Source organism: Colius striatus, chromosome Z (genome assembly GCF_028858725.1).
Source record: "Colius striatus isolate bColStr4 chromosome Z, bColStr4.1.hap1, whole genome shotgun sequence".
Classification (NCBI taxonomy): Eukaryota; Metazoa; Chordata; class Aves; order Coliiformes; family Coliidae; genus Colius; species Colius striatus.
Window position 1 is genome coordinate 64493501 of NC_084790.1, and position 24764 is coordinate 64518264.

A 24764-nucleotide genomic window follows, 5' to 3' on the forward strand; every position below is an offset into this window, starting at 1 on the left:
GTACGGGAAATGGAAGAGAAAACAGAACCTGGGTTTTACATTCTTCAGGCTGAATGGTGCAGGCCTGCTCTAGGAGAGATGCATCGGTCCCCAGGTGAATGCAGAAAACCTTGGTGGTGTGATTTTTCCTGCTGGCATCCAGAAGTGGCATATTATTTTTAAAGAATATTTTCTTAAGTGTCTGGCTCTTTTTACAATTTAGTTGTTTTCCAACTTTGTAGCTAGGAGTAAGAAGCTGATGTTTTCAAATGCATTGATTTGTTATTGTTAGCTCGTCACAAGAATCTGTTAGGAGGCTAACATATAATAATTTGGTTCACAGACAACACATGGCACTGTACTATCACTACTGCAGTTTTCCACAGATTCAGTGAACAGTAGTGTCTAAAGCAGCAAACACAAAAAACCCAAAAAGTATAATTCTGCCTGCAGACTGTGGTAGGCAGGAGGTAGTCACTAATCAAAGAGCTCTATCATGCTATCTTCGTTATGCATTAATGCTGTGGAATAATTAAATCTTTTATTGATTGTAGGCAGTTAAAAATTATGATAACTTGAAGACTGATCACTGCTCAATGACAAGGAGGCTGTTCCCTTGAAAGGTAAAAATCAGAAGTTATTTTTGTATCTGAAGTGCAGTAGGCAGCAATTCTCAACTGCTGGCTAGCAGAGATAAAAAAGACATACAACTCAGACAGCAAGCTGGCCTGTATGAAACATGATGAGTTGAAGCTCTCCTACAGACCAGGCACTCTGTACTACCTGAGTGCTAAATAAGGATCAGGAATATCCTGATTGTTTCAAACTGATAGACTGACAGATAAAGTTGATGTGTTGGTTTTGGTCGTATTCTCTTCTTAGCTGGATACGTATACGTTCCAAGGCTTTAAAGGGTTTTCATTACATGATACTAAGAACTAGACAGAACTTTGGTTAGTTTTTTTCTCTCCAAATAGAAAGGAATATTATACTCTAGAAGAAGGCTGAAAATTATAAAAATCAAAGGGGTCAATGGAAAATTATGCTTTTTCTGTTGCATAAGTATGATGAATGAAAGATGACTCAAAAATGTGAATAACAATTCATTAATCCCATGGAACAAATTATTAATAAAAGAAGTAAGAAAAATGTTAACAGTATCTGCTACTTCTGGGGCTCCTGACTCTGCTCATCAGACTTCCCTCTGATAATCAAGGGCTTCTTGTGAATGAATAGAATGAATAGATATAAGATGATAGTTCAATTCTCATTTTCTTTTATTGTAGTTAGGGCTAGCCTGAGGTCACAGTGTGCTATGGAATGAGGGATTGTTCTCTTGAGCTCTTTTCTGGATGATCACACATGTATAGAACTCTAACAGGAAAAGAAACCTTTCAGATCTTTGGGGTTTTTGGCTCTGGATATTGGTTCATGCTTCTTGTGGTTAGAAACTCCAGTACTACTGTCTTTGGTATTATCCAGCCAATATTTTACTTCAGATGATTTTGTAGAAAAGTACACGAATGCTAATTTACTTGCTTACATTTTAAGCTTTTAAAAAAACATTAACAAAAAGCCTTCCACTTGTTTAACGAAAATACGATAATTCAGGTGCCAACTATGGTTTGTTGTTTGTTTGTTTGTTTGTTTTTTTAAATAAGCAGGAAGAGGCTTACTATTTGTTCAATGACATTTTGTTATTTCATGGAAGATACAACTTTGAAAGCTCTCTTATTTCTGAGATTTGCAGAAAAGAGTATGGTTCAGGCAAAAGTACAATAAATCTATGCCTTCTCTCTGGCATTGCTTCTAGGATGGGAGTCATGTAACCTGTTGAGACATCATTTTTTTTTTCCTTGTAAATACTAGAATGTGTGCCAATTAGAGACTATTTCTTATGCTGCTGGATTTTTTTGTTTTGTTTGTTTTCTTAAAAATTCAATCCACAAATTGTTTCCATACAGGAGCTACAAGGAGAAAAGATAACATTTAGTCCCTAACTGGCGTGGGACAAAAGATTTAGAAATACTCTCTCATAATCAGTTGTCTCCAAGTGATATATTTTCACTGATACTTACAGATTAATTGCATTAAATACTACTTCTTTAACAGATGTTCATTAGTGTCCATATTAACTCATATTTATTACTGATGGGATAAAGATATATACTAATAATTAATTTACTCTGGATGGTGCTAAAATCCTTTCCATGGCTAAGGTTTTTTTTCAGAGTTCCTAAAAAATGTGTGTTGTTGGTTTTTTTTTGTTTTTTTTTTTTTTTTTTAATAACGTACTCCCTACCTTAAGCCTATCCTCCCTTTTCTCTATGTCAACAAAGTCAGTGGGCCAAAGTAGCATATTCCAGATGTTTTGTACCATGCTGGTGGTGTATGGCAGCTGTAACTTCCATTTATGTAGGTACTTAACCTGTGGGAAATCTTTGTGTTGTGTCAGGAACGTGAAGCAGTCAGACCATATCTGGACTAAATATGCGTTCCAAAGTGTATATTATTTCCAGAAAGTGCTTTCAATATATCCTGATCAAACATGCTTGGTAAGCTGAATATTTTCATTCAAGTAGGAAAAAAAAATCTGTATCTCTCCATTACCTAGTACTTTAGTGACAAATACTACAGGAAGTAACCTAATTTCCTTGGTATTTTAAGGTAGGCAGTAGTAGAGTGGAAATGTTCTATAACTAAAATGAAAAGGAGACAACAAACAGTGTTTGTTTTTAGCCATGCCACTCTCCCTTGCCTTGGAATACAGATCACTAATATCCAGGGCAGTGAGCACTCTGTAGGAGCTCTCTTTGAAAGTATTGTCTGTGAGCAGTTGCCTGTGGGCTTCATGTTTAGGCTCTAGACTCATGAATGAAGAAAATTTAATATTGAGTAGTTTTTCTGCCAGGTTTGACAAGGTGTGCCAGGTGTGCCATGAGCAGAGGTGTCTGCTGCAAGCAGGTGCTGCCTGCTGCATTCAATAGGGCATTTTTCTTTAGAAACTCATTTGGACGGCTTAGTAGGTGCATTTCTGGGCACATCCAAAATGTGATCTCCAAGTAGAAGAACACACTTTTCCCTGCTCAGATCGTTCTCTGCATCCCACCCCCTCCCCAAAGTTTTTTATTTTCTTATGATATATGCTTGTGGAGAGAGCTTGAAGTTTATTTTCTTTACCCCTGTTACCATGAGAGAGCTCAGTAAGTGCCTGCTGCCTTTCCTACCTTTACTCGTGCAGCTGAGCTTATCTGCCTCAGCACTTCTTGCTCTGCGCACATGCACGCGTGCCTGTCCCCACCTACACCTGGCCTTCCTGTCAGAGGATCCTGTCCTTGAACCGAACAAAACCCTCACAAGCTGTGCCATGAGTGGAGTCGCTTACCTCTGCCTCTGGAGGAGTTATCTCCCTTGACAAGGCTTTGTCTGGTTTTAGTGGCACGGCTGGTGACAGGCCATGCATGCAGCAGCATGTGACCTCAGCTCCTGGCATCCAGGCGGGCAGTCTTCAGAACTGTCACACCGTCAGAACATGTTAATTCAACGAGTGGAGAGAGATGCAGGCTGTAATAATATCAGGCCTCTGGAGAGGGTGCTGTCAGACAGTGTGTACTGGTGGCTGCCCCAGATGCTACCTCTTCTTTGAAAGGATCAAAGCTGACAAGCGGCAGGTTTATTTGCCCAGAGTTGGCTGGGGAGTGTGCATGTTAATTTTCTGACTGTTCGTTCGAGATGGTAATATTGCGTGCTGCAGCACTTGAGAAGCTGCTTTCGTGCCTTTCACCTTGGAAGGTGGTTTGAAGCAGCAGTGTGTGTTTGTTTGGATGTTCAGAAGATGGTGTCTGGTTGAGGCACACTTCTGCTATGGCTCTTGGGCTGATTCTCCTCAAAGTATTGTTACCATGCTCTTTTTCACTCACACAGGGTACTTTGCAGTTGTATTTTTCTCTCTGCTTTTGTCAGGATGCTGGTGCTTTCGCTGGTTAGCTGCCTTAAGAAGTTTCAGGGCTATTGACTCTATTACTTGTTTTTGTTTATTTACTTGTGTTTGTTGTGTTTTCTGTAGTGCCCAGTGACTGGACAAAGAGTAACAGGCACAAGTCAGAACATAGGAAGTTCCACTTGAACATGAGGAAAAAATTATTTCTTGGTAGGGTGAGGCAGCTCAGGGAGGGTGTGGAGTCTCCTTCTTCAAAGGTTTTGAAATTCCTCTGGACATGTTCTTGTGTGACTTGATCAAGGTGAACCTGCTTTAGCAGGGGTTTGGGCTAGATGATTACTAAAGGTCCCTTCCAACCCCTACCATTCTATAATTCTGTATGTGTACACACTGCATATATATACTGTATATACATATGTACACAAACAGTTTCTTGAAGGATTTTCAGCTCTGGCTGAAGCACTGTGAGGCAGAATATCTGACTATAAAGTGTATGTAATGCCATAATAAATAGTAATTATATCAGGCAAGTGAAGTTTCTCTTCGTTGACACACATGAGAAGCTTCAGAGCTGGCTGGTGAAGGACTCCTTGGCTATAAACATCTAGGCACCATTAAACCAAACGGCAAGACACAATAATATTCAGTTTAGAGAGCAGAATTAGCATGTGAAAATGGTGGGATAAAACTTAAAGGAGGAAGAAATATCCCCATGTTTTTATTTCCTCCTACTCTCTTGCCTAAAATGTCCATAATCAAGGAATATTGCAAGAAAACTATGACTGCTGCCAAGACAGTAGTAAAAATGCTACCAACCTAACAGATTTCTTCCTGGTGGGAATGGGAAGTCTGCTGGAGATGTTGTATGTGTAGATGCAGGCAGAGCTCTGTCTTTTAGTTGGGATGTGAATTCAGGTAAACTCTAATCCTTGCCTGCAGTGTATTGGCTTCTCCTGTTTGCCAACACCTTGCAGAAACTAGACCAGAAAAGCACTCTAATGAGATAAATAATATCTTGTCTACATAGCTAAATAATATCTCTTGTCATAAGCTGTTCTCCAGTTGATTGACTTGACTTGAGAAAAAAAAAGCCACCTTCATTTTATTCTTTATTTTTGTCCTGGGTAAGACTGTGGGAAGAAAAAAGTGGGATCAAAATCCATGGGAAAAAATTACTGTCTTAAGTCTGTTTGCCTTTTTTTGTAGCAATGCCTGAGGGCTTAAAACAAAGACAGGAAAAATAAATTGGTTTTAATCTCTTGGCTACATTGACTGAATGGATTTGAGATCCACATGTCTGAAGCTGCTTCTAGAATCTGATATTTAGAAATGGAGGTGAAAATTATTTCTTGGTAGGGTGAGGTTGCTCAAGGAGGGTGTGGAGTGTTTTAGGAAATGCATATTGAGTGTTGACTCATAACAGCTGAATTCTACTGTGGTCTAGGAACAAAGAGAGTGAAGTGCCTTTTCATTCCGTGTTAGTGAAGACTGCAAACTCTTTGCAGTAAAGATGATGCTGAAACCAAAGTTTGTATGAGTCACAAAAAGGGTGAGACACTGACAGCTAACAAGAATATCCAAAATTGCAACAGCAGTTATTAAACTGAGAACTCCCCAGTTATGATCTCTGACAACCAAAAGATAGGACATATATTACTTTTAGTATTGCTGAGAACCAGGAGCAGGAAACACGTTACTTGGACTGCGTGTTCTGATTCAGCTGGGCAACACAGGCCTCGGATGGATCCCAGCTCTGCCTTCATATGGGAGTGTTGTGGTTGAGCTATGAAAGCAAAGTGTTAAATTCTTATCATTCGCTTGGATGCTAGGACCTTGCGGTTGACCTGGTTTACAGGACTTTTGACTCTTACTCTTGAATGGACATTTTAAGGAAACTGTCCACGATGAGTCCAAGGCCTTTTCTTTTCAGAGGGAACTAGGAGTTCATCATTCTATACATATTTATATATAGACAGGAAGAGTTTTTCCTTACATATCTCCATCTTACACTTAGCAGCATTGAATTTCAGCTGTCAACTTCTTAGTCAAGCATGAGAACCTTGATATCTGTATATTTCTTAAATAGGACCACTAGCTGTCCAATATAGACAAATATCACTGAGGGTGATTAACCTCATTTTAGCTGGTAGCTAGAGCCAAAATATGATTGTATATTTTTAGAGATGGAGAACATAGGACAAGAAAGCTGTCTCTTTCCGCCAGGGGGAAGAGAGAAGGGAGTCTTAGATAGACGTTTGCCTCAGAAATGGCTAGAGTAGGAGCAACTTCACAAATAGTATCAGTTTAAATATCACTCTATGCTCTCTAAAAATATCTGTTGGCTATTTGGTAAAATTAGAATTTTATGATTCCTTGCCATTGCCACATGATAAAAAGCCTGTGGATTAACCCATGAAATGTCAGTCTCATAGCATGACAGCTGGAAAGGATCCTAGTTGTGATTACGTATTAGATGTTTATAACGAGGAACAGATTTATTACAGTAAAAGACTCCAACTTCTTGTGTAAGCCTTTCTGAAATTTCAGAATAACACTGTGGTAGATCTTACAGTGCAGTGTGTTCTTAACCACTTTAGGAAACAGGATATTGAAATAGGGAATATATTTATACTATTTAAAATTTATACTTTGGCAATGTCCACTTACTAAGCGGTTTGAAATCTCTTGAAATGTGCTAGCTTGTGTTCAGTAGCTTATGTAAGGAGACATAACCTAAAATCAGACTATCTGTGGCACACATGCAAGAGGCACTGGACTAAAGGGGCATCTGGTGTCGAAGCTTAAGTGATGCATATGTGGATCCTTTGATGAATGATTGGTTTATGAATTTGACTATGTCTTGAGTGAAGTCTGTAAACTAAAAGTAAGCTTATCAGGTGCTGCTTTTCTTCTCAATAAGGTGTGCTGGGAAGAACAGGAATCTAATGAAGCATAGATATACTCTGGTAGTGCTTTCTTTTTTGAGGTAAATTAATACAATCTTATTAAGCCAATTGCCCTTAGCTTTCAAGTCCTTTCAAAAAGGAAGATAGTAGATGCTGCTTGCATTTATGGTAGGGGCTTTGGTCTTAAAGTTTTTTATTAACTGTCTGTAAAGTACTTCCTCTCAGTTTTGTACCTGTCTTTGTACTGTCTATGTCTTTTCTAAAATGCGGTTCAGGTTTGTTTGTTGTAAAGTCAGTTTATTTATTTTTCATTTCTCCCTCAGTTTGAGGGCATATTCACCCGCATCACGGATGAGCTGATCAGCTGTGGACAGATGGCAGGTCTGTCTCAGCCCCCTGAGCAGATGCCTCTACTGACGAAGATGCTCTGTGTCTCCTCAGCTGAAAGAACAGGAGAGGGCTGGGAGAACCGTTGAATATTTGATCTGACAGGAGGTGAAGTAGTGATTTTACAACTTACTTATGGTGATTAAATGACATCGATTCACTTCACATATATTTTATTCGTTGCTAGACTATTTCTTATTTTGGAGAGGTGTGGCAGCATAGGCTGTAATCTGACTTTCTCCCTCTGGCTTTTGCACACAAGTGCTGTCCCCTTCTCCCCCTCTCAAAATGTGCACAGTCTTTAGTTCAGGTATTTTATTTTTTTTTCTTTTTCTGAGGGAGGAAGTAACATAATTTTGAGGTTTAGATAAAGCTTGGTAAGAATTCAAAGTAGTGTGTTTTATTTTCTCGGTTGCTTCTAGCCCTCAGAGATGTAGGAAGCATTCCAAAGGTGTGGTGGAGATCTGAATAAAAATGCTCTGACATTTGCTCACTACTGTCTTGTCATTGCAGATAAAGTTTCAGCTGATCAAAACACCCCTGCAGGCAAGAACAAGACAGCTTTTCTCTCTAGTCTGCTGCTGAAAAAGCTTTAACAGAGTGAGTGTCAGTAAATTAACACCAGCTGTTACCAGGTTGAGAGATTTTGTTTAGCACTTAGCTAATTTTGTAGTCATTGTACTAATTTTATGGTTTGGATCCAGGACAGGAGGATGGTGATGTAATATTCCATGTGGCTTGTCACTGGACTATCCTTAACCACATTCAGGATGAATCTACAGAGACATAGAAAATTGGGTTTGGCAGTGCTGTGCACAGCTGGTGTTCCTGGTGCTGGTTTTATGCATGTGAAAGGTCACACGTTACCAGACCAGTCAGCTGTTTGATGTGACCCTACCACAATCAATCAGGCAGTGCCAATTGCTTAATACTCTCCTCTTGATCTCCATGTTGTGGATAGCTAAGGCTGCTCAGCATAAGAAATACAGCTGTGTGTTTCCCTGAAATGTTTCCACTGTGATACATTACCCCTTGAATATATGGTCTGTCGGCTGTGCAGAAGGAATGAATGTAACATCAGCTTGCACTGCGTGAAAGGGCAATGCTTGGGGACAGTTGGAAGCTGAGGTGGTTGTTTAGATCACAGTGCCTCTTCACACTCTCCTTACTTAGGGGGAGCACAGAGAAAAGAAAGAAAAATTAAGATTGTGTACTAGCATCTTCCCTGAGATGGGAGAAATAATATATGATCATCTCCTGTGTACCTGAAGTGTGAAAGATCATCATGTTCTTGTCTGAGATGCCTTGAAAGGTATGGCGATTTGGTGAGGAATACAGCATGATGAGCAGAAGCTAAAAGGTTTCCTGAGGAGGCAAAGCCATGGAAAGTCCCAAGAAATAGGGTTGGAACTCTCAGGTGTCAAACTCTGAAACCGTTCTAAGGGATATATGCTGAGTAACAGAAGTGAGGAGTCACGACGGGAAGTAATGGCTGTCTAGAGAGTCTAATAGAGAAAAGGTGATTAATTTGAGCCAAGATATTATTCTTCCTCTCTGCCATATCATTGATTTCCATGAAAATGTGAGGGAACGATCTGGTTTGTCTCATAATATTTAGTAATATGAGGATTTCCATTGGAGTTTGATTGCTTTCTGGACAGCTGAGAAACTTAAGGCAGATTCAGGTACTTTTGTTGCAAGCCTGCATGTTTGAAAGGAACATAAAAAAATTGTTTCCCTCAATACAGTAGGAGTTGCACAGCAGGAGCCAATCTCTTTTCTTATGGCTTTCTCACCTTCCTAATCATTGTTCACTCCCCAAACCCACTCTGTCAGTTTTTTCTCAGTCAAATTACTATTGCTACTGTGGCTGTGTCTAGTGATTTGTCTGTCTTGCTCCCTTTTCTCCTCGTCCCTCTGGTCTTTTGGCATCTTTGTTACAGACACACAAAACCTTTGAACAGAATACCCAGTGAACCACCTTCACCCATCGGTCGAGCTGGAAGTAAAAGGTTCATTGTGTACAGAGATTCATTAAAACCTCTTACATGCTGTTCAACAAAGCATAAGATTTTTGTGGCCTGGGCTCATTTCTTAGTTCTATTTCAGGGTTTATTGTGCAGCATCAGGCAGTATGTTTGGTCTGGCTGTCATGATTCCCTCACTTCTGAAGGCCAGGAAGAGGTCAGGTGGCATAAGTTCATAAAGTCCATAGAGAGCTTTGAGAAGTCAGGCTGCAAATTACTGCAAAGTGACAAAGTTGCTACGTAGATGAGATGAGGTTCTGCTAGTGTGAAGACAAGGACACCAAGAAAAGAAGAGGCCCCTTCTGCACCAAACAAATTACCTCAGGAGAGTGCCATGAACGTGACCTTGAAATGAGCATATGACTTCATGAAAATTGTGTTGAAAAGAGCAATCATATACTGGCCAGTTTATTGCAGGAAATAAGTGGAAATATGCAGCCAGAAGGACAGTAGAGGAATTTGTAAAATGCCACCCTGATGAGCGTTGTCTCTTATAAAAGATGCAAGTTTGTGAGAGTTGTTACAGTAAGTAAATTAAAGAAGATTTCCAATATTGAACAGATATATCAGGTGCCCTTTTCTCATAAAAGTTTTGCTGATGAATCAGTTTTATGCTGGTATTTTCTTTTCTTGTTAAACACGCAACAGTCTTGTTTCCTGACTGTGAAAGTAATCATTTATTCCTTTTTGTTTTTTCCTTCATGAATTAAAGAAAGAAAAAGATATTGCTTTGATAGTTGTTATGAAGAGTACAATAAAGCTGATTACCTCTTTTAAATTTTTTTTCTATAAAAAAATCTCTATTTTCTGTCTTAGAATTGAATTACTTTACAAAAGAGTAAAATAAGGAAGTGGAGGGAGAAAATTTGGTCTAGAATTCTCTTAGTGGATGCGGTATTTGTCAGAGTTGACTTTGCAATTTGCGTAGGCTGTATTTGTTATTATACTGGAGAACTGGAAGAAAGCAACCACTCTGTTTCTTCTGCTACTGTTTAATCCTGGATGTGATCAGGGGTGGCATTTTTTGCAATTTACTGCAGCTCTGGCTTTCTGTGTGTTTTTATGGATTTATTGGGCAGGCAGCACAGGGTTCATTGGAGCACAAGCAGAGATCTGGTCATGTTCCTTTTCTCTCTGCTTGCATATCTTACCTTTGATATGGAAGGTAAAATATCAAAGAGGAAGCATTTCAACAGCTCTGGGATACCAGAGAACTTCTTTCACGTGGAAGGAATTTCTAGGTTAATACTGTGTGATGTTGCATTAAGCTTATACTAATGCTACATTTCAAGGCTGGTCCTGAGAGTTGCTGATATCTACCATTCTTAGGGAAAGACAAATATGTTATTCTGTTGCAAAACCATATGTGCCAAAACAATACATAAGCCAAATAAACCTGCCTGATGATACATGGAAATTTTCAGGTATTTGATACCTGTAATGGATTTGGAAAATTTGTTAAACTTTTGCAGTATCCTTGCAAATAAGATAGGAATTAATATTTGGTTCTTGAAAATTAAAACCAGGCCCAACTAATTTTTACACATATTGAACAGGTAAATTATTATAAAGGGAAAAAATTACATGAAACTGTTCCTTCCATAGAATCCCCCTTGAACTCCATCTGGCCACTCCAAGGCAATTTTAAGGAATGTTTGATCGCTTCCAGTCCTTGAGATTCTGTGATTTGTGTGCTGTCTCCTGTTGGGGCACTCCTTGTTCCTATTAACTCATAGTCAGGACTGTGATCTCCCCTGTTTTTAAAAGAAGTAGTGTAAATGCCTTTCAGTCCTTCAACCTTCAAGTTATCAAGCATTTAGTCCATTATCATTGTGATTCCCATCTGACTACAGGAATGCTTACTGATGCACAAGATCAGTTAGAGTTAACCTTTCATCACAGAAGCCTTTGGAAGCTGAATGACTTTTGTACACATTTCTGGCAATCTTTGTAACTCCTATTAGAAAGATAATGAAAACTTTGCCATGATATACATTATCTTGAAGCAAGACTTTAAAGAAATTGTCTGAGAAAATAAGGGTATTTTGGTAAGCATTCCAGACAAGGGAATGCAAGGTTTAGGTCATATCAGTATTTATTTTCATTGTTTTGTTTTGTTTTGTTTTTCTTTTAAACACAGTTACTCATGGAGAAAAATGTTCCAAAATTGAACACAGTATTACTGGTGCAACTTAGCAATGCTGAAGACAGAGTAGAATTGTTTTCCTTCATCTTCTGGCCAAAGTCCTAATGTAGTCTTTATGGGGTTTGTCTTATTTTGTGGTGAGAGAACATTTTTGGCTCATATTCAGCCTAGTGTTCATTGCAATTCCCTAGTACTTTTCAGGACAGCAGATTTCAGTGGTCTTTCGATGGTATAAATGTGTTTTCTACTTTCATCAGGGTAAAGCTAGTAAAACCCCACTAGAAGTAGAGAAGCTGGGGTGTTTCTTTCTTTGGCTGTTTCTTTGCCAGAAATTTCCTTGCTACAGGGATTTGATTTATTGTATTTCATTTTATTCCTCACCTGTTTTGTAGATATTCTAAGCACTGTAAATTAAGGCTGTACTTACAATATCTTGGTGAAATGATGCCTCAACAGTATTTTAAAAACCTAGCATCACTGTAACTGAAGACAGTGATGACATAATGAAGTTTCCCTTAAGCCACTGACAAGACACACTTGAGTTAATGGCAGGGTTGCACACAGCTGCCCACTGCTGAAGTCTTTCAAGTAATAAATGGGCTGTTCAATTTATATTCATGTGCATTGTGGCATCGGTGTTGAGACTGTTCATGAGGCAGGATAGCCTTGATCTTGTTTTTATCTTGTTGGGTTTTTTTTGTTTGTTTAGGGGTTTTGTTGTTTGTGTTTGAAGGATTTTAACCATTAGCTCTTATAAGCTGCTTGGAGCAACCTTAGTCCACGTATTCTCAGATGCAGGCACAAGTAACTGACTTTTCTTTCCACTTTGGTCCTCCGATTAGTCCCAGCTGTTTAAAGGAAATTGCTAAACTGATATGATTAATCCCTAGAGAACTCTTCCTCTTTACAGGGGTTTCCTGCTGCTGAGGAATATCCTGCAATATATTAAGTGGTGATGTAATACTCCCTCTATTCCTGTTTCCCTTAATACACATTGAGGACTTTGATTTGCCAGTAACTTTTACAGAGGATTCAATGAGCAGATCCTGGGTTCTGTTTTGTCTTGAACAGCTTAAAAAAATAAAGAAAAAAACCACTTTGACAGCTATATTAGTAGTTTGGACCTAGCTTCTGAAAAACTCTTGATGAAACAAAAATCTCTTTTAACAGTTCACTCTTTGAAATATGTTTCTGGCTGAAAACAACAATACCGTAAAAATCTTACTAAGAATTGGAAGTTGCTACAGGAATGAAACTCCTTTTCTGGCTAACAGGGCTATGTTTTCCTATGCAAATGCAGCATAGCCCAGAAATTAGCAATGACTGCTAAATTAACACACTTGAAGAGCTTGGCTGGTTCTAATAGGCAGTCAAATGGTCTTGTTACATTGTAATGGTGCCAAGCTAATTGAAGTGATTACTGTTGCTCATGAGCAGCCCTTTTGAAGTAGAAGTCTTTTAAATTATCCATAGACGTTAAATGTCAGACACTATTGTGTAATTATACTTTGTAAACGCTGAATGTCATAAGGCATCACAGGTAATTGAGGTTTACAGAGAAGAGCTTTATCTAAACCTAATTGGGCATCAACTCTTTGTCACTATTTCTAAACCTAATTGGGCATCAAATTTTTGTGCCAGGGGACACTCTAACACCTCATCTCACCCCTCCCCCCATCACTGTCAGCAGGGAAGTACATATCACAGCAAATCTGACTCTCCAAGCCCAGGACCTCTTGAAGTCCAACCTGTGCAGCCCATCACTCGAAGAAATGGAAATTTTAATGAGGAATTTGGCCTCCATATTTCACAGGTGTGAGTGGTCAGCAGCTAATGGTGTTAACCCAGTTTAACCATACGCTAGTTCCAGTTGTCACACCATCAAACCACTGTGGCATTCACGGGAAGCTTTGAAAAGGATGAAGAGAAGTGCTTGACTTAGCAGTTGTGTGTTTCTTTTTTCATCTATGTATACTTTTCCTTTTTTTAGTATTTCCGAGTATTAGAGTTCCTAGAGGAAGTTACAATTTACAGTACAGAAATCTGTTTTCCAGCTGAACCATTGGCTTTGACTTCTGTCATTTTACTAGTAGATGGCTATTAAGCTCCATGAGACTTTCTTCCAGATAGAGAAGGGCCAATTGTTCTGCTAGGACCATACATATATAATGACTGATTGCATTGGCATGTCTGATTTTTGCATGTCTCCTTGATTTTTTTTTTTTTTTCTCCCTGAAAATGCAGGAATGGCAGTTGTGCAGTCCTAAGCCTCAGTTATTGATGTACATCTCTGAAAGCACTCTATTTTGCAGATTTCTGTCCCTAGCCTTATTTATACTGAGTCTGATCCAAAGGTCATTGAGTGCTTTGCGTCTGTCTTCAGAGCATTTGGTTTGCAAGCCTATTAAATCAAGCTGTTAAAGTCAACAATTTTCCTGTCATAAAATGCAGAAGTCCAGAAAGTGCTTAGTACTGACACTTTTGTGTAATTTTGTGTCACAGTCTGTTTTACATGTTTTCATCAGATACTAGTGGGTAGCAACTGTTGAAAGGACTCATTACAGGTAATGATATTATGTCTGCTTTTTATGAGTCAATTTTAATAGTGTGTGGTGACTGGAGAGGAAATACCTGGACTTACGGGATAAAATTTACTGTGTGAATGTGCATTTCAGGGAACACAGCGCAGAGATTTTCTGAGACAAAAAATATCTGAAAGTCTCAATCCATTTGAAAAGGAAGAGTTCTCACTGGTTACTTTAAATATTGGTGCAATCGTTTTGGTATATTATTATTTTATTCAGAAAACCTTGAATCCTTATTAGACAGCAGATAAAATAGAAACTCTCTCAGAAAAAAAGTATGCTGTAACTTTTTCTTTTGCTTCAGCAGCACAGACCATTTTTTACATCATCTCTCTGCTTTCCCAGTCTGTGCACAGCCTGAAGTGCAACTCGTATTCTGATGAAGGGAGAAAGAGGAAGTAGATTAATCTGATGAGTTTTGAAATAAAGCACAGACAGCTCTTTGGTTTGTACTGTATCTAATATTTCAGATGTGTAGGTGGACTTACAAAACCAACTAACATGAGAATAGGCCACTGAATCATAGACTATCTTATTTTCCTTCTTCCTTCTCCATTGGTAGTGCTGTTCTTGAGGTGATATAATTAATTTCCTTTAGCTTTAAAGTACATTTGCATTTTAGAAAAATAAAAGAATATCTGTTTTACTTCCAGTCAAACGCTCTGAATTAAATCATCCCACAGAATGTGTCCAAAATGGAAAACAATAAAAGGAAACACTGTGAAGTGTATCAGGTGCATATCCAGTTATATTTGAGATCTATTAGTTTCATGTTTGATTTAGTCATATTGTCTAGGTGTTTGATAGCCTCAGATTTCCACTCACTCATACAAAATTATATACATATCCTTTCCTGGGTTGTGCTGAAGACCATTGTCAAAAAGGCGTTTCATTCTCAGTTGTCTGCAGGAGTCCCGACGTGACTGCTAAAATATTAGAAAATGAAATTAAACCTGATGGCTGTGTTATCCCCAAAGGGTGGAGAAACTGATTTCACTCAAGGCAGAACACACTAATCCACAGTATTAGCAACTTGCGAAGGACGTCTAAGTATGTGCTTGTCTTTGTCAGGAATGAGAAGGAGAAATGTATATGGAGTTGATGAGTAGGATGGTTTGAGCAGGAAGAAATTGGCGCTAACCAAACAGATTAGCAACAGTCTACATTTGGCAAGGATTGAAAATAAAAAACAGAACAGAAGGAGGACAAAAAAAGACAAAAAAACTGTTCTTGATTTTGGAATTTAACTTCAAGATTTTCGATTTAAACAAAGGTAAAAGTTTTATAATGATGTATTTCTTGAGGTGATAAGTGCTGGAAAATGTCTGAGATTTTACTGCACATTTTTTTTCACAAATTAACATAACTCATGTTTACTGGGAACAAACAAAACAAACAAAAAGACATATACTAGTGAACAATCTTGTTAAAGACATAGAAGTATATTTATCTGAATAAGGATGAATATCTTAAAATATTAATTTTTGAACAGATTCCTCCCCCAACAGGTTCAATAATAGCAGGAATGTCATTTGATACATATCCAACATATCCAACACCTTCTGCTGTTATCTGCAAAGGCCCAGCCCCTTCCAGCAACCCTGCATCTACCTGGAATAGGTATGGAGCACTACAGTTTTCACAAAGTGTAAAAGGGGCACCGCTGTTTTCTACCTACTCAACACAATGGAATTGGGATAGAGTACTTGTATTATGTTGTCACCCAGTTTTTCTTTCTTTCTAATGATTTGGTTACTTCTTAGGGGGTTTTTTTGTTTATTTTTAGTATTTTGCACCTCTTTTAATGAGTGCAACTAGCATCACATTTCAGTCCAGTTTCTGTTATCTGACTTAGTCTCTTTATTTACAATAGAACCAGCAATGTCCACATTTGTATTGAATACTTAATGCTAAATGCTGTATGGGCTTGACAGGGTAATTCTCTTGTCCTTTAATGTCAGCACATGTAATTCTCTCCTAATTTCCATTGAGAAGTCCAGTCTATGTTCCTATTGCTCTTAAAAATATTTGCAGCCAAAATAATTAATATAAATATTATAGAAATACAAATATTCCATTTATTCTTGAAATAAGTATTTTACCCTCTGTTCATCATTTAATGGCTCCTCTTCATTGCTTTCTCTCATTTTCACTATGCCTCATTGACTATTTTTCAGGAATGGTTGGAGTGGGCCCCACACACTCTTCTTTTCACCACCTAACTTTTAAGATAAACTTGTCAGAAACCACTGAAGAGTAAGGGCCCAGAAGCTGTAGGTAAGAGGAAAAGGAACTTAAAATGCTGCAAGCTTTTCTGTATCAAACTGTGACCATCAAGGTGAATAGCCGTACTGGAGGAGACTGGATCATACTGGTGACAGTATTGTGCAAACAAAAAGTTTGTGTAAAGCAGTATGGAGCTAAAATGCTCCAAGACTTGTGGTTTCCCCCCAGAAATACTTTTGCCTAACACTAACTCCTACAAGAGCTTCATGTTCTGCTCAGTCAGACTATGCACTGGTCAAGAAGTATTAGAGCTTGGGGGCTGTTTTGCTTTTTGCCTTGGTGGGTGTAATGCTATAGGTGTGGTAGTCTGTGTACATTTCCCGGTTTTCTCCCATGGATATGTAATTCTGCAAAGACAATCTGGATCTTGTGCTTTTTTTATTTTGCCTTTATCATTTGCTGTTTTATTTGCATTCAATTATTTGTTTTTATATTGTTGACTGTATTGCAATGGAATTTTTTTAAACAGATGAATATTTAATAAATGAATTATGTTTAAATGTTTAAAAATGTTTGATTTGTTCTTTCAGTAAACAATTTTATCAGCACAATAACACCATCCAGAGCACATGTTTGGTGGACAGTATACACACACACACCCCTAAGCTCTGTTATTACAAAGGCTTCTAGCTATTTTCACAGGGCAGACAACAGTTCCCTGGGACAGGCTGACCTCTTCCATAAGAGTTATCTAGGCTTCATATGGTGCAGTCAGACACTGACCTTGCACTGTTCCCTTGGAAACAGCATCACTTTATTGCCTGCAAAATGAATACTAGAAATTCCTTCTTTTGTTTTCTTAACCTGTTTAGTAGTGACATGTTTTTCTTGTCCACTCCATTTTGCAAAGCACTCTTGACACCTGATAAGTGAAGCAATACTGACTCATCTTTTGGACTTCCAGATGTTTTTACATATTTGGGTGCTCTGGTCATAAGGCACTTGGGCTATTTCTGAGGCTCCTGGAAGCAAAGGGTGGTGTCATAGTCCATCAGGAACTCTGACTTTGCTTAGGCTATGTTACAGTTCGGCCAGGTGAACTTTTTGATCTCACTGGAGACTTCTTGTTCCATGGTGTAGAAGAGTTGACTCCTCTCCTGAAGAACTATGTTGTTTGTTTATCATATCAGACTACAACCTGAATCAGCATCCAAGTAATTTTACTTCAGTAACAAATTGTGTTATGTTGCTAGGAGCCATGGTCTTCTGAGGGAACTGGTGGTGAATATTTAGTTGCAAATGGTTGAATTTAAAACACTTTTGAAGTGAGAGAAGAGTTGATTCTTGGACCTTGAACATCTAATTCTAGTACTGGTTGCTGTTTTCAACCTAACAGCTGACTCATAATTTCTTGCTAAGCTTTATAGTAGATAAATAAAGTATACTACATTTAGCCAAATTGCTGTGTAGGAATAGATTGATTAGGTTTCACTGTTAAACTTAAAGCTGAGCCTACACTGAAATCAGCAACATCTTTTCCTGAACATGAGTAAAGTCACAGCATGCTCAATCACCCTTAGTGAGTAAACATTTTGCTATTTGTACATTGTTAATTGATCCCTGCAGTTATCACTTGGCTGCTAATTTAAAAACTAACAACATGGGAATTAGAGAAATTGATAGGAGCTTGAGTATTTAGTTTGACTTAATACCATAAACAAAGAGAGGAAGAGAACAGATGGTTTACATCTATGGTTGACATCTAGCCCAGCTGGGATCAGTTTCTTGTTGAGATGAAAAGAAAATAAGTTGAGGTGTAAGCAGGGTAGACCATTGCCATCTGGGTCAATTTTTGTGGTAACTATAAAACAGCCACTCCATACATCCTTGGTTTATCCTTTCTGTTTCCTCAGTTATCAAATATTTATTGTCAACAACGGGCAGTTCTATTTGCACACATTGCAATTGGATAATGAGAGTTAGGTTTACTTCTGTTCTTGGTGGTGAAGGCTGATGGTATGAATAATTTCCTGTTTTTATAAATGGGAATTGAATTATTGATGCTTCATTTAGGCAATGATAAAGTTATTAGTAATGTATTGCCATGGCTGTACATTGATGGTAGTAGTAGCAAAGATGATACTTGCAGCTGATGGGCCCATTCCATCTCAAATCTAGAGTGCAAGTTAGAAATTAGAAGTTAGATTCCCTTCTAGCACTCCAACATATCACATTAATGTCCCTTGCCAAATGTAAAAGGTTGAAGTGAAACCTTCTCTCCTCCATTTACATTTCTTCACTTGCTACTTACTGTACGCTTCTCTGTCCTATTTTTCAGTTCTTCGGTAGACTCAAATTCCCTCCTGCTTTCCCTAATAGCACTCATTCCACTAGTACATGAAGCATAGCAGTGTCTCCCCTGTCTGCAAACCTCCCCTGGCTGCACCATGAACCAAGTTCTTAGGGAGACAGGATAGTGTGTTAGGGAAGGAACACTATGCATGTTTCCTTCCTCAGATCATAGTTAACATATTTCAGAAATGTTGTGCTGCTCCTAATTGTTCTTTCCTTCCCACCATTTTTGAAACATGGGTTGGTGGGGAAGTGTCATTGGTAAAAGTTTTGCACGTTATTTCTGATGATCAAGTACTGAATAGATCAATAATGTAAAAAGGAAAAAAAAGAGTAAAAAAAGATCTCAGGCCAATTATTTTTCTACAAAATACTTTATGTGACAACAGCAGCAGCCCCCAAAGGGCAGCATGTAACAACAGAGCCTAATTAGAGTGATTTCAGTGTAATCATTAACTAGCATCTAACACCTACGAGAGTATTTCTGTTTAAACTAAAACATGACCTGCATGGTGGAGAGGCCTTGTAAAGTGTCTAAGAAATAAAAAATGTGACAGTAAAGGTCAGAGCTGTGCTCATTTGAATTTCAAGCAGGAAGCAGTCTCCACAGTCTGCGTGTACAGGAGGAGTGGTGGCTCTTTTCGTAGGCTCTCCTTGCCAACAGCAGCAGTTGGAGAAATCCTCCAGGACTAATTACTGGGGCTGCAAAGCAAGTATTGTTCTTTTGTCTCTCTCCCTGACCTGGTGAAATGCAAGGGTCCTAATTATGTTGTGTCAAAGATGTGGTTTTGTTTTTCACTATCATGTGAGTGAAGGTCACAAGCTAAGAAAGCCAAGTGGCACCTTGGATCTCCAGCCACCTGCTGACAGCTTCCTCTCTGCTCCCACTAATCACGTCACCTTGCTGGAGAGGGGGGGCTTGCTAATAAACTCTCCTACCAGTAAGAGTGATGCTAACACATTGTGTTCCACCGGGATATGTAAAAGCAGCTATCAGACCAGAGAGATTTGGCTTGATTAGCAAGTCTCTGGTGAAATTTAAGATGGCAAAACTGTAAAACATTCAGTGGAAAAAAAGCATGAAAACATTTTTAAGGAAAGCAGTTAAAAAGTCAGGAGACAGACATCACAATAAAAAAAATTGGCATAAAGTGTGTTATTTATTCATTTTGAAACATTGAAAAGAGCTCTGTTAGCAGCATTTATCTACTTTAAAAAAAAAATACAAGCAAGCAAGTGCCTTGAATTAATTTCCTGTTTCCTTTTGTGACTTTTAAAGTGCTATATACACACAGGGAGCTTTTTACACTTTGGGGAACTGACAAACTTATAACATTTAGTACATAAGCCCTGCTAGACTGAATATTTTTTTTTCTTCCCACCCTCCTAGCTTTGTAAATTTTCTTTGCATTGGTCTTTATTTTCCCTTTTCCTCCTCACAGTGGGATTTTTTTTTTTTGTTGCCCCATCGTTATCTTTAAACATTTTTTTTACCTGTTTCACTCTTATTTTTGTCTTTCATTGCTTTCTGGAACACTGGAGTAGAACTGATGCTTGTGAAGTGATGTGACAGACCGGAAAGAAATAGTCGATGAGTCCACAGAATATGAAAATTCAGTAGCAGGTGAATGTTCAAGGAATTTCTTTCTTTTCACTATCCCAGCTCTTCAGCGTACTTCTGGCTTGTCTTCAAAGGGCAGATGACAAATTGTGTTCACTTTAATTGTGTATTTATTTGTATCTCAACTAGATACTCAGAGGAAAACACACTGTATATTAATTGGTACAAACAACACATGTACTACTATGCTTTGACTGGGAAACATTTGTGGATCAGAGGTGTTGTAGCTGTTTGATGGTTTCAGGTGTACTAACAACAAAATGGGAATAGAAAACAGGCCTTTATACTTCATTATTAAATTTAATCCTCTACTCTTCTCAGTCCTGGAACTTCCTCTTAATATTGTGGATGGGGCACAAAGCATACTTTAAGAGGTGTAGGTAGTTAAATCTTTCTTGAAGTCAACCTAAGTCTGATCATTTTCAGTGTTGAAGGTCTGGTGCTCATAGCAGACAAAGTAAACCAAACCAAAAAATAAGGTGCAGTGACACAATTTAAGACTTCTCTTTCCTATCTGCTCCATTGTGGTTGTCTGTCAAATCCTCAATGACATATTACAGTTTTGGGATGTAATATCTGCTTTATGGAGGAACATGGAAATTTGCAAGGGAAAATTAAATTGAATTTCAAAAGAATTTATTTTCTGTTGTGTCTTGCCTGCAGCTCCATTATGGAGTCTCAGCTGCTCTATGTTATATTGCCTAGAGAAAACATTAGTGACATTTTGGTAATTGGTTGTACCCAAAGTACACTATTTCCAGGAGTAATTCATAGTCAAAGCAACTGGCAACTTTTTCTTGTTTTTATCTTAGTATTTTCTTCTTCCACATGTGCTGGAGTACTTCATGGTAACAAATAGGTATGGTTGAGGGGAAGGCTGAAGTACTAGTTATAACTAGTGGAGTAAAGTTGGAGTAAGCTCATATAAGCCTGTTAAATGGCATAACATTTTGGTACTGTCATGTGATTAGGATCTGAGCCATAGTCCGTTTCTTGTTGGGAGACAGTGACTTTTCTGTAGTTGCAATGGCTGGATTCCAGATAACGTCTTTGGAATTCATGTTTAATGTCCTCAGTCTTTTTCTTGGATGTCTACCTGCTTTTACCACTTCAAAACTTCCTGTAAACATAGTCCCCAGGTCTTGGAAGGAAATAATTATCTGTTGTAAAACATGAAGTTTTTTCACGTTCTGAGAGAATGTTGTTAGAGGCAGTATTCCTGAAAATGACTGTTTATTTTGTATAACTGCTGTCTTACTAGTTGTTTTAAGTTAGCAAGACATTTGCACATTTCTTGTTATATCTTGATGACTGGCATTTGGAGTTTTATGGATTTATTTTAATAATTTTAGTTTTATGTAACTTTTAGAAATGCTAACTCTAAAGGAAATAAATAGAAATGTATGCCTGAGTTGAAGTCATTTTGCCTACCAAGAATGTCAGCTTTTAAATCCTTAATGTTCAGTTTGGTTGTACTGTTGGAATTGAACAGCAGTTTTAAAGTTTATGAAAAGAGATGTATGGTGAAATTAAGACGAACCTTGCGAAGTGTCATGCCTCTGTAAAGCTCTTTCTGAAGTTTTACTAGGAATGGAAAGAGCTACTGCAATTCTGTTTTATTTACTCAATACAAGGACTTATATGTTGCTCTGACAGACCAGTCATTTGACTATCCTAAGAAAGCTGTTCATTGACTTGTGCAACTTTTGACCTTGTTGCTCTGCCTTATGCCTGCTAAAGCAAGCCAAAGAAGGAAATTTAATAAGGCACCATAAAATTTCTGTAAAATCTATTATTTAATATAAAATTGTATCTTAAAAAAGTTATCCTGCAGAGTTTTGCACAAAGGTCATCAGATCTGAGTGAGATGCTATTAGTAGCATTTCATTGGCTTTCTGCTTAAGCCTGTATGCTGTGGAAATAACCTGTTTGGTTCTGTATTGCTGCTGCTCTGAAAACCAGTTTTACATGTCTTAGAAATGTCCACTGTGTTGGTGTGGGCAGAGGTTTGTGGACCTAGGATTTTGTTGTATTACCTTCCATCAATAAAACTTGACTTCGCCTTCAAGCTGGTATAAATTCATTAAATGATGGATTATGCAGAGTTGGTTGGAACCATGACGGAATCATGGTTAATTTTATTGGAGACAGTGGAATGAGATCAGTGCAAAAATAATGAAAAATCTGAAGGAAATACAAATTAGGGAATTAGGCAACGATTAATATCTATCAGTCAGCTTTCCTGGTGTGGAACATACCCTTTTGTACTGGGTCTAGCGTGTACTACTTGTGACTACTGAGTCATCAGTCTACTTCTCCCTGGTGCAAAGCATCTGCTGAACTCACTAGTGTCAAAAGATGCAGACAGTGCGTGCACTAACTTGCTGGTGCAGATACAGCAGTAGAGGTTGAAGAGGTGAATCTCTGTGTTGGATGGCAGAGCTCTGACTTACAGAAGGCGCTGCAATCTGCAGTGATGATTGGCTCTGGCCCCTGTCTTCTGCAGTGTCTGAAAAATAGTATGATAGTTGTCAAACTCAAAGTGCTTTAGTGTGAAGATCAGTATCACAACTTTAAAACTGAGATTGCAGCATCACTAGTGCTGAGACAGGAATCAAATAAACTAGCTTTGGGCACTGAACAGTTTTGGCTTGCAGTGCTGTAAGGAAATTGAGATCTATGGTGCTGTACTCGGGATTATTTTCAGTATTACAGAAGAATATTAGCTGAATTAAGTGGGCTACATTTCTGCAAGAAGTGTACTATCTATAGTTTGTTAATTAAAAACTGCAAAAGCAGTTTGCAAAATGTTGCAACTGTGCTGATTTTAATAAGAGTTTCTAAATTTTAGGCTTAAAAAAAAAAAAATCATTGTTTTGCTTAAAGAATAGTATAGCAATAATGGCAGCAGCCTCTGTAATTAGTCATATTGAAATATAGACAGAAGAAAGAATCTGACCTATTCTTTCTTTTCCTCATTGTCTTATGTTCCTCACCACCGTAGTATTAAAAGATTTTCGCTGTAAAAGAAATTGATTCTTCACTTCCAGTCAGGTCATTATAAAAGAGGTTTTAAACCATTTGGTCTTCCCATTTCTGAAATATAGACTTCACTTTAATCTTCTCTACATTACCAGCAATAAAAAGCCCATAATTTGTAAGAAATGAGCTTTTCCTTCAATATGTCCTCTGATAAGTAGCATTTCTACCCTTTGATCACTTATCCCACACCTGTTAACCTGTCAAACTAGTACTCAGTACATCATGAAGAGGCTGCATTTGTCTCTGTCGTGCAGCCACACGAAGAGTAAAAACTGTGTTAGGGGCTGACCTCTCAATTATCAATAAATTCTTTTTTTTTTGTTGTTAACTTGTTGCTGATATTTGATCATTCATTGAGTGTATAGCTGCAGTCCTGTATTGGTATGCCAGAGTGCACACACCTGTGTTTTTGACACATCACTTTGAAGACTGACTGGCAGGATGTGTGTAAGGAAAAGGATTCTCTTCTGCTGGAAGCGGTAGTAATTTGCCTAGTCTATTTCTGGAAAGAAAACCACCCCAGGGCAGTCAGAGATAGGATACACTTTCCACAGTAGAGAAAGCACACTGGTACAAGACTGAGCCTGATGGCAGCTAACAAACGAAACTTCTATGCATTTAAAATAATATAGCAACATTGGCAGTTGGACTAGATGACAGTTGTAGCTCTCTTACATAGAATCATAGAATGGCAGGGGCTGGAAGGGACCTCCAGAGATCATCCAGTCCAACCCCCCTGCAGAAGCAGGGTCACCTAGATCAGATCACATGGGAACATGTCCAGGTGGGTCTTGAAGACCTCCAAGGAAGGAGACTCCACAACCCCTCTGGGCAGCCTGTGCCACTGCTCCCTCACCCTCACAGTGAAATAGTTTTTTCTTATATTTAAGTGGAACGTTTTGTGTTCCAGCTTCATCCCATTATCCTTTTTCCTGTTACTAGATACTATAGAAAAAAGGCATGTCCCAACCTCCTGACACCCACCCTTTAGATATTTGTAAATATTAATAAGATCCCCCCTCAGTCTCCTTCAGACTAAACAGCCCCAGTTCCTGCAGCCTTTCCTTGTATGTTCCATTCCCCTGATCATCTTGGTGGCCCTGTGCTGGACTCTCTCCAAAAGTTCTCTGTCCCTCTTGAGCTGAGGACCAGAACTGGACACAGTACTTCAGATGAGGCCTCACCAGGGCAGAGTAGAGGGGGAGAAGAACCTCCCTTGACCTGCTGGCCACACTCTGCTTGATGCATCCCAGGATATCATTGGCCTTCTTGGCCATGAGAGCATATTGCTGGCTCAATTCTTACACTTGAAATATTCTCCTCTTCTCTTCTAATTCCATTCCATGCCATTTTCCTTAGAGAAAAAAAAAATGCTATAGATACATTTATAGTTATAAACAAATCTGTGTGATTGCCACCTTCCTGGAGCATCCTGTGCTTCTGTGTTAGGACCGTGGCCAGTTCATGTTTACTTCATTTAGAGCTGTCCAGGTAGATTTGTCCTTCTTCAAACTCAGACTCTGCAGCTGCTTTTTCCCTCCCTCCCTCCCCAT